Source organism: Tasmannia lanceolata, unplaced genomic scaffold (genome assembly GCF_043159265.1).
Source record: "Tasmannia lanceolata isolate RefF3 unplaced genomic scaffold, GAP_Taslan_0.1 ptg000019l, whole genome shotgun sequence".
In the NCBI taxonomy this organism is placed as follows: Eukaryota; Viridiplantae; Streptophyta; class Magnoliopsida; order Canellales; family Winteraceae; genus Tasmannia; species Tasmannia lanceolata.
Window position 1 is genome coordinate 11,041,374 of NW_027518696.1, and position 8,696 is coordinate 11,050,069.

The 8,696-nt window shown below is 37.7% G+C and overlaps 1 long non-coding RNA gene across 2 annotated transcripts; it reads left to right on the forward strand.

Moving 5' to 3' along the window:
- The first annotated feature begins 6,161 nt into the window (after positions 1-6,161).
- On the forward strand, positions 6,162-8,283 carry LOC143852959 (uncharacterized). 2 transcript variants are annotated; one of them, XR_013236926.1, is made up of 4 exons: positions 6,162-6,338; positions 6,941-6,994; positions 7,551-7,846; positions 8,158-8,283. It is a non-coding gene; the product is annotated as an uncharacterized LOC143852959 (long non-coding RNA). The 2 variants fall into 2 exon arrangements; XR_013236927.1 differs by having other exon boundaries at positions 7,578-7,846.
- Positions 8,284-8,696: the final 413 nt, after the last annotated feature.

An 8,696-nucleotide genomic window follows, 5' to 3' on the forward strand; every position in this document is an offset into this window, starting at 1 on the left:
AAAAAAAAACATTTCCTTGAAGCCGAAACAAAATATAACACAACAGAAACACCAATTTTGATCATAAATCACCGCCCTGGCAGTAACGAACGAAAACCCATAACAAACAAATAAAGGAATCCAGTCACTAAAAAAGAAAATAAAGGTATCCAAAAAACTAAGTTTTCAATAAATTAAAACCCGAAAAAAAGGGACAGCTCAAACAAGAGAAGAGTAATAAATACCCTAAGAGTGCGGGGTTGAAGATGAGTTGAGATCCTTGCAAGATGCCGATTAGCCTTGCAGTTGAGAAGATGTCCGTTCAACAACGAGGTAAGTGTTAGGATTACATGATAAGGAAGATGAGATTTTGTTTGACGATTACGGGAAGGAAGAGGAGATTTTGTTCGAAAAAGATGGCAACCCAAAACTATTATAGAAATATGGGCTATTTTTTACGAGAATACTCCCAGGAAATAGTTTCTATTACGAAAATTTTGAGGGTATTTTCGGAAGTTCGGATTGTGACTATCAATCGAACATTACCTGAATGACTGGATCCAATCCGAAAATTTTCGGATCCTATGATTGGGAATCCGAAATATGCCCATGGATCCTACTGATATGCTCATATCCTGTCCATTAATGTTCGGATTCGGATGATCCATCTGACCGTTTGGATCCATTCACACCCCTGTTCACAACCAATAAAGGCGTGAATTTATCCTTGAAGGGGGAGAATCTATGAGCCCCCTTTTTCTAGCGAAGAAGAATATTTCAAATAAAAACTAAAACTAAATTAATAATTTTGGATCCTGATGATGCTGAAATCTGGTTCCATGATCAATTGCTGGTAGAACTCCAATTTGTGATGGATTTGTGCTCACAGAAAACATGTTAGGAGTCCCGGAGTTGTGACTACGAGATACCACTCCGACACTCATGTCAGAAATCGGCACAAACAGGAGAAAACCAAGCAGTAGAAGAACAGAACAGTAATTCTTACAAGTGAGTGGGAGATTGGAGAAGATACGTACCTTTGAGCGTGGGGGTCTTTTTATGGAGAAGGAGTTCACAACAGTTTAGGAGACTTGTCTTAAGGGAGTCTTCTTTATTGGTCGATTGTCTATGGAATTAGTTTCCATACTTTTCATAAGCACTGAGTTCCTCATGGGAGCTGTTTTCCATGCTGGTCCACCAACCTTATGGGGAAGCAGCATTCTCGACAGGGACTTCACCTCTGGGAGAGATTTCCATATTTAGAGGAGTTTCTAAGCTGGAGAGGTTGAGGATCCTTCTTGCCTTCGCACAGAAACATGCAAGACTAGTTATTTATATGAGGGACAAGCCACGTGTCACATTCTCATAGGAGATATTGATTTTACCACTAATAGATCCCTATGAAACAAAGATCGTCGATTGCAACATCGTCCGTTCTTCTTGCGATCTATTGATAACAACTGGCCTTTGGATAAATTGATGAGGCATCATCTCGAGTTTGATCATTAATCTAGCTTGCCCATTCACTGATCCAATGGCTTCGAGTAGTCCGATCTTAGAATTGAAGATCTCGGCCTTCGAACGCCTTGGACGCACACAATTTAGAGGCACCGACAAAATTAGTGAAATGGTATCCCCCCCCCCCCCCCCCCCAATAAAATATCACCACCATAACGAAAACTAGAGAAGACCCATTACAAAAGCAAAGAAGCCACAAACATCACAAATTTAAACTATATAGCACCGGTGAAATAAGGAAGAAAAAACATTTCCTTGAAGCCGAAACAAAATATAATACAACAGAAACACCAATTTTGATCCAAAATCACCGCCATGGGAGTAACGAACGAAAACCCATTACAAACAAGTACAGGAATCCAACCACTAAAAAAGAAAATAAAGGTATCCAAAAACCTAAGTTTTCAATAAATTAAAACCCGAAAAAAAGGACAGCTCAAACAAGAGAGGAGTAATAAATACCCTAAGAGTAGCGGGTTGAAGATGAGTTAAGATCCTTGCAAGATGCTGATTAGCCTTGCAGTTGAGAAGATGTCCGTTCAACAACGAGGGAAGTGTTAGGATTACATGATAAGGAAGATGAGATTTTGTTCGACGATTATGGGAAGGAAGAGGAGATTTTGTTCGTAAAAGATGGAAACCCAAAACTATTATAGAAATATGGGCTATTTTTACGAGAATACCCCCGGGAAATAGTTTCTATTATGGAAATTTTGAGGGTATTTTCGTAAGTTCGGATCGTGACTATCCATCGGACATTACCTGAATGACTGGATCCAATCCGAAAATTTTCGGATCCTATGATTGGGAATCCGAAATATGCCCATGGATCCTACTGATATGCTCATATCATGTCCATTAATGTTCGGATTCGGATGATCCATCTGACCGTTTGGATCCATTCACACCCCTGTTCACAACCAATAAAGGGGTGAATTTATCCTTGAAGGGGGAGAATCTTTGAGCCCCCTTTTTCTAGCGAAGAAGAATATTTCAATTAAAAACTAAAACTAAATTAATAATTTTGGATCTTGATGATGCCGAAATCTGGTTCCATGATCAATTGCTAGTAGAACTCCAATTTATGATGGATTTGTGCTCACAGAAAACATGTTAGGAGTCCCGGAGTATTGACTTCGAGATACCACTCCGACACTCATGTCAGAAATCGGCACAAACAGGAGAAAACCAAGCAATAGGAGAGCAAAACAGTAATTCTTGCAAGTGACTGGGAGATTGGATAAGATGCATACCTTTGAGCATGGGGGTCTTTTTATGGAGAAGGAGTTCACAAGAGTTTAGGAGACTTTCCTTAAGGGAGTCTTCTTTATTGGTCGATTGTCTATGGAATTAGTTTCCATACTTCTCTTTATGAGCACCGAGTTTCCTCATGGGAGCTGTTTTCCATGCTGGTCCACCGACCTTATGGAGAAGCAGCATTTTCGACAGGGACTTTCCCTTTGGGAGAGATTTCCATATTTAGAGGAATTGCTTAGTTGTAGAGGTTGAGGATCCTTCTTGCCTTCGCACGGAAACAAGGAAGACTAGTTATTTATATGAGGGATACGCCACGTGTCACATTCTCATAGGAGATACTGATTTTACCACTAATAGATCCCTATGAAACAAAGACCGTCGATTGCAACATCGTCCGTTCTTGCGATCTATTGATAACAACTGGCCTTTGGATTAAAAGGTAAGGCATCATCTTGAGTTTGATCATTAATCTAGCTTGCCCATTCACTGATCCAATGGCTTCGAGTAGTCCGATCTTATTTCTCTCCCCCCAAATTTATTCGTTAGTTTTGAAGGTAAAGAAAAAACGTTAACAGGGGGTGAATTTATGTTGAAAGATGTTTTAACTCTATTAGCTTCTTGTTATTTTAAAGAAGCAAAACCTTGAATGGATAGACATGCGTGCAAGGATCATGAGCCAAGAACTGAAGTCGTCTTACACAACCTCAATTAAAAAGTTCATGAACTGATTCCAAACGGGCAGTGATAAACTCACCCCCTATAAAGATGAATCAGCCAGGGCAACACTGTACTCTCTCTCTCTCTCTCAGTGCTGTACTCTCTCTCTCTCAGTGATAAACTCACCCCCTATAAAGATGAATCAGCCAGTGCAACACTGTACTCTCTCTCTCTCACACACACACATACGGTACATCCATCACACACTCTTACTCACACCCTCTCAACGTGAACAATTTTGGTGGGGCCTAGCCCCACTTGTAAGTACTCTCCTCTCATTCAGGCAAACCCTCGGTGGGCCTAACAATAAATGGTTTGGATCATTGGAGAAGGTGGACCCCATAAAAAGTATATTTTTCAAAAAAAAAAAAAATCACTTTAGCCCACTTGGTTCAAAGGTCCAAACCATTCATTTGTAGGTCCCCATGTAAAGAGGCCTTGCCCATAAAATTATCTCCATAGGAGGATCCAAACCCTCCGATCAACCTTTGCGATCGGAGACTTAGCATCATATGGAGATGATTTTTTAGGATAGGCCCATTTACAATGGGGCTCATCAAATGAACGGTCTGGATATTGGAATAATATGGGCCGCAATGAATTTTTTAATAAATATGTGCGAACATATTTTTGTTAAAAAAGAGTGGACCTCCCTGCCTTCTTCAAATATCTAAACCATTCAGTTGTTAGATCCCAACGTAAATACATCATACCACAAAAATCAACTCCATTTGGTGATCCTAACTCTACGATCTATAGAGTTTTCACGTTGGGGGTCTAACAACTGAATAGTTTAGATATTTGAAGAAGGTTGGTCCACTCTATTTTTATAAAAATATGTTCGCACATATTTATTAAAAAATTTATTGCTGCCCACATTATTTCAATATCTAGACCGTTCATTTGATGAGCCCCATTGTAAATGGGCCTTTCCTGAAAAATCATCTCCATATGATGCTAACTCTCGGAGGGTTTGGATCATCCTATGGAGATGATTTTAAGGGGAGGGCCTCCTTACATTGGGCCCAACAAATGAATGGTTTGGATCTTTGAAGTTTGAACCAGGTGGGCCCAAGTGTGTGTGTGTATATCTACTATAATAAGCTGGGATGAAAAGAGGAGAGTTTTTTCGATTTTTTTGAAAATCACGTGAGAATTACACGTCACATTTCTTGACTTTTTTGAACAAATGCACCCGTTCAACTCATCTAATTTCAATCCTACCCCCCCTTTATGCTTTTAACAAAGGCACCCATTAAATCATATAATTTCAATCCTACCCCCTCCTTTATGCTTTTAACAAAGGCACCCATTAAAGCCCTATAATTTTGATCTTACCCTCCTCCTTTATGGTTTTTTAATTAATAATTTAAAAACTATAGGGTGATCTTGACCATCCGATTTAAGATAAGAGGAATTATGGAAACATCTATAGATTGGAGGGCTAGGATCGGCCTATGGAAATGATTTTTGGGGCACAACCTATTTATGTTGTGTTCCATCACATGGACGGTTTGGATCAACCTATGACGTGGTCCGTTGGTTTTTTAATAAAAAATCTATAGGGTGATCTTAACCATCCGATTTAAGAGGAATTATGGAAACATCTATAGATTGGAGGGCTAGGATCAGCCAATGGAAATGATTTTTGGGGCACAACCTATTTATGTTGTTTCCAACACATGGACGGTTTAGATCAACCTATGACGTGGTCCGTATAGATCTTATAATTTCAATCCTACTCCTTCCTTTATGCTTTTAACAAAGGCACCCATTAAAGCCGTATAATTTCGATCTTACCCCCCTCCTTTATGGTTTTTTAATTAAAAAACTATAGGGTGATCTTGACCATCCGATTTAAGAGGAATTATGGAAACATCTATCGATTGGAGGGCTAGGATCGGCCTATGGAAATGATTTTTGGGGCACAACCTATTTAATTTGTGTTCCATCACATGGACGGTTTGGATCAACCTATGACGTGGTCCATACAATTCTTTGTCTGTCCGTGCATCGCACGGGTTTTTTACTAGTATATAATATAGCAGAAGAGAAAAGAAGAAATTTTTTGAATTTTTTGAAAATTCTATGAGCATTACACATCACTTTTTTTGACTTTTTTTTAACAAATGCACCCATTCAACTCACATATTTTCAATCCTACCCTCTCCTTTATGCTTTTTAACAAAGGCACCCATTAAAGCCACATAATTTCAATCTTAGCCCCTTCTTTATGGTTTTTTAATAAAAAAATCTATAGGGTGATCTTAACCATCCGATTTAAGAGGAAGTATGAAAACCTCTATAGATTGAAGGGCTAGGATCAGCCTATGGAAATGATTTTTGAGGCACAATCTATTTATGTTGTGTTCCATCACATGGACGGTTTGGATCAACCTGTGACGTAGTCCGTACAGTTCTTTGTCGGGTTTTTTACTAGTATATCTATATACTATATAGCAGAAGAGAAAATGATGAATTTTTTTCATTTATTTGAAAAATATGTGCTTTTAACACGTCAAGTAGTTATTTTTTTTTACTGTTTGAGGCTCTTCCCATATTATCTATCCAGCTATTTCATGAGGGTAGTGTTGCCCTTATTGAGGAGAAAATGACTGAAGTTCAAGAGATATTTTTCCTTTTTTGATTCAACGTCTCATGTTTACTAGAAGAAAGTTGAAACACGTCTCTCTCTTTCTTTCACCACGTGTACTCTCTCTCCCCCTCTCTCTCTCTCTCACCCTCTCGAATCTCCTCTTGATCTTTCGTCTCTCTCCAACCGGTATCAGAAGAAAAAAAGACAGAACCCACTCTCTTTGGAATGAGTTCCCATTTCCGGCTTCAGATCTTGCCTCAAGTCCGTTTAGGTATGCCATCTGTGTCTACGTCTCTCTTTGTCACCCTCTAACTCTTCATTGCAAGGGTTTTTCTTTAGGGTTTTGAGACCAGACCCAAGGTTTACAATACGCCCCTATTTTATAAATATTTCTACTTTTATATGGATGATAGATTCCAATCTACAGATGCACCGATTCATATAGAAAATAAATTCACTCGGCCATCCGCAAGGATTCTCATTCGATCTCGAGAAGTCAAGTCTGAACTCTAAACAGAGAATTCATTTTATTTATGCCATTTCACTCTCAGATTCCATTGTAAGGATTACCCATTCGATTTTGTTCCACACAAAAGTATCCATTCATGCATTAATTTGGTTTATTTTCTCCTTTTAATCTTTTGCAGGCCTTTCATTTCTAGATTCAGAGTTCTGTTTTTTTTCCTTCCAATCTGATTTATCGATTTCATTTTCTATCTTATAGACCATTGTGGAAAAAAAAAAAAAAAAACTGCCCGAGATGCTTTTGCTGAAATCCAAGCAAGGTCTTATTTTAGGGATTTATCCATCCATGTTACCCCTATTCTGGATTTTATTTACTTTTTTATTCATTTGCTTTGTCCCTGTCAATAGGTTGTTGAAAATGAACTAAGGATGCACTGGCAATAGTTTGTCTGCTGTGTTCAGGTCAGCTTATTTTCTTTTTTCCTCCCTTGAGAATTTAAATAACTCTTTTATTCAAACCTTTTCATTTCCCAACTACTTTTCTTGAAAACCCTTTCCACTTCTGATTCTAGGGCTTTTCCGAGCAGATGAAGCACAGGTTGCAGCAGCTGCTGTAGACATTAGGATTTCTAACTTTTTGCAATGCTTCCATGTCAGTAGAAGCCGAAGCTAAAACTAGATTGCAAAAAAAAAAAAAAAAAAAAATTCTGACGGCATTTTTGTTCTTGGGTATATTTTTCCTTTCCATCATATACAGGGAAATGATATCATCAGTTTGGAACTTTGGATAGAAATGTATAAGTGCCTAACAGTAGGTTTGTTATCTTTATAGACTAAATGCTACAAGGCTCATCGCATTTTAAAGCATGATTCCTACAAAGTTTAAGATAACCAACTGGATCAATAAATCCTTATTGTGTGAATCAACATGTGATTGTAAACACGGTCGTTGAAATTATTAATTCGGTCAATTTTTATTCAAATGATTTACTAATTCAATTTTCAACTGCTTTTTTAGGTTCTCTCATTGTTTTTCACAAAATAGTTGATGCAGGAAACATAAATGAAGAGTGGAGGCTTTTATACGCTTATTTTTTCTCAAAATTAGTTCCAGTTCTTGGAGGCAAGTTTTGGTTCATAAAATTATGCATATTGAAGGATCTCCTTTCTATGAGTTTTGGGCACTCATTTTCCATCTTAAACAGGGGAAAAAGCTTAACTATTTTTTATGGTTTGAAGGGTCTATGTTTGAGACTTTGATCAGTGTTGGAAGCTTTGACTGATGATTATCCGTATCCGCAATTTCTGACAGTGGTAGTCTCAGAAATCCTAAATTTGGCTTCTTTTTTTTTGTATTTTGCCTTTGAATGTATTGGGTTCTAATTTAGATTCAGGGCTAAATTTTTTTCTTATCGTTTGGAGTTCTTGATCTAGATTGATTCAGGTTGTAATTTTGTTAGAAGTAATGTGCTGAGTTTTTCCAATGATTTTCTATATTACTATTTTTAAACTGTTAGTACTTTCTTGAAAAGTGTTAATGCTTTCTTTTGACGAGAGCGTGGACTTTTATTTTGGGTTGTCTGCATTGGGCTTCTAGACCTAAATTTTTATGTTCTTGTGATCAGGCTTGGTCTGCCCAATGTCACCAATAAGGCTGTTGTTTTTAGCCACCATTGAACAATCCCAACCTCATTTGGATGCGTAAAAAGGCTCTGATGGATATACATTCCCCTTTTCAATGGCAGCTTCTGTGTGAGTGTGTGTTTCTTCAAGTAGCACACTATGTTTTTTTATTAATTGAAAGGCTTTTTTTGACAAATATTAATTGAACTTTGAAAGCACATTTTCTACATTCCTCTTTTTTGGGTCTTTGCCCATGCAAAATCTTAACATGTGTAACTATTCAGTCCAATTCTTGAATGTTTTTCTAAACCTCTCTTCTCCAACAACTTATATAACCTTTTATTTCGTGTCATTGCTCTACCCTTCAATTCATCCAGGCTTAATTTGTTGTTTTCTCTCCCACCGAAGCTTAATTATTATATATCAAATCAGCAAATGAAATGAGGAATGGTGGGATCTTAGGATTGGAAGTAAGCTTCTTTCTTACGTTTTTATTGCTTTTTGTGTGTGTGTGTGTGTGTGCGACAATAGTTTTAAACAT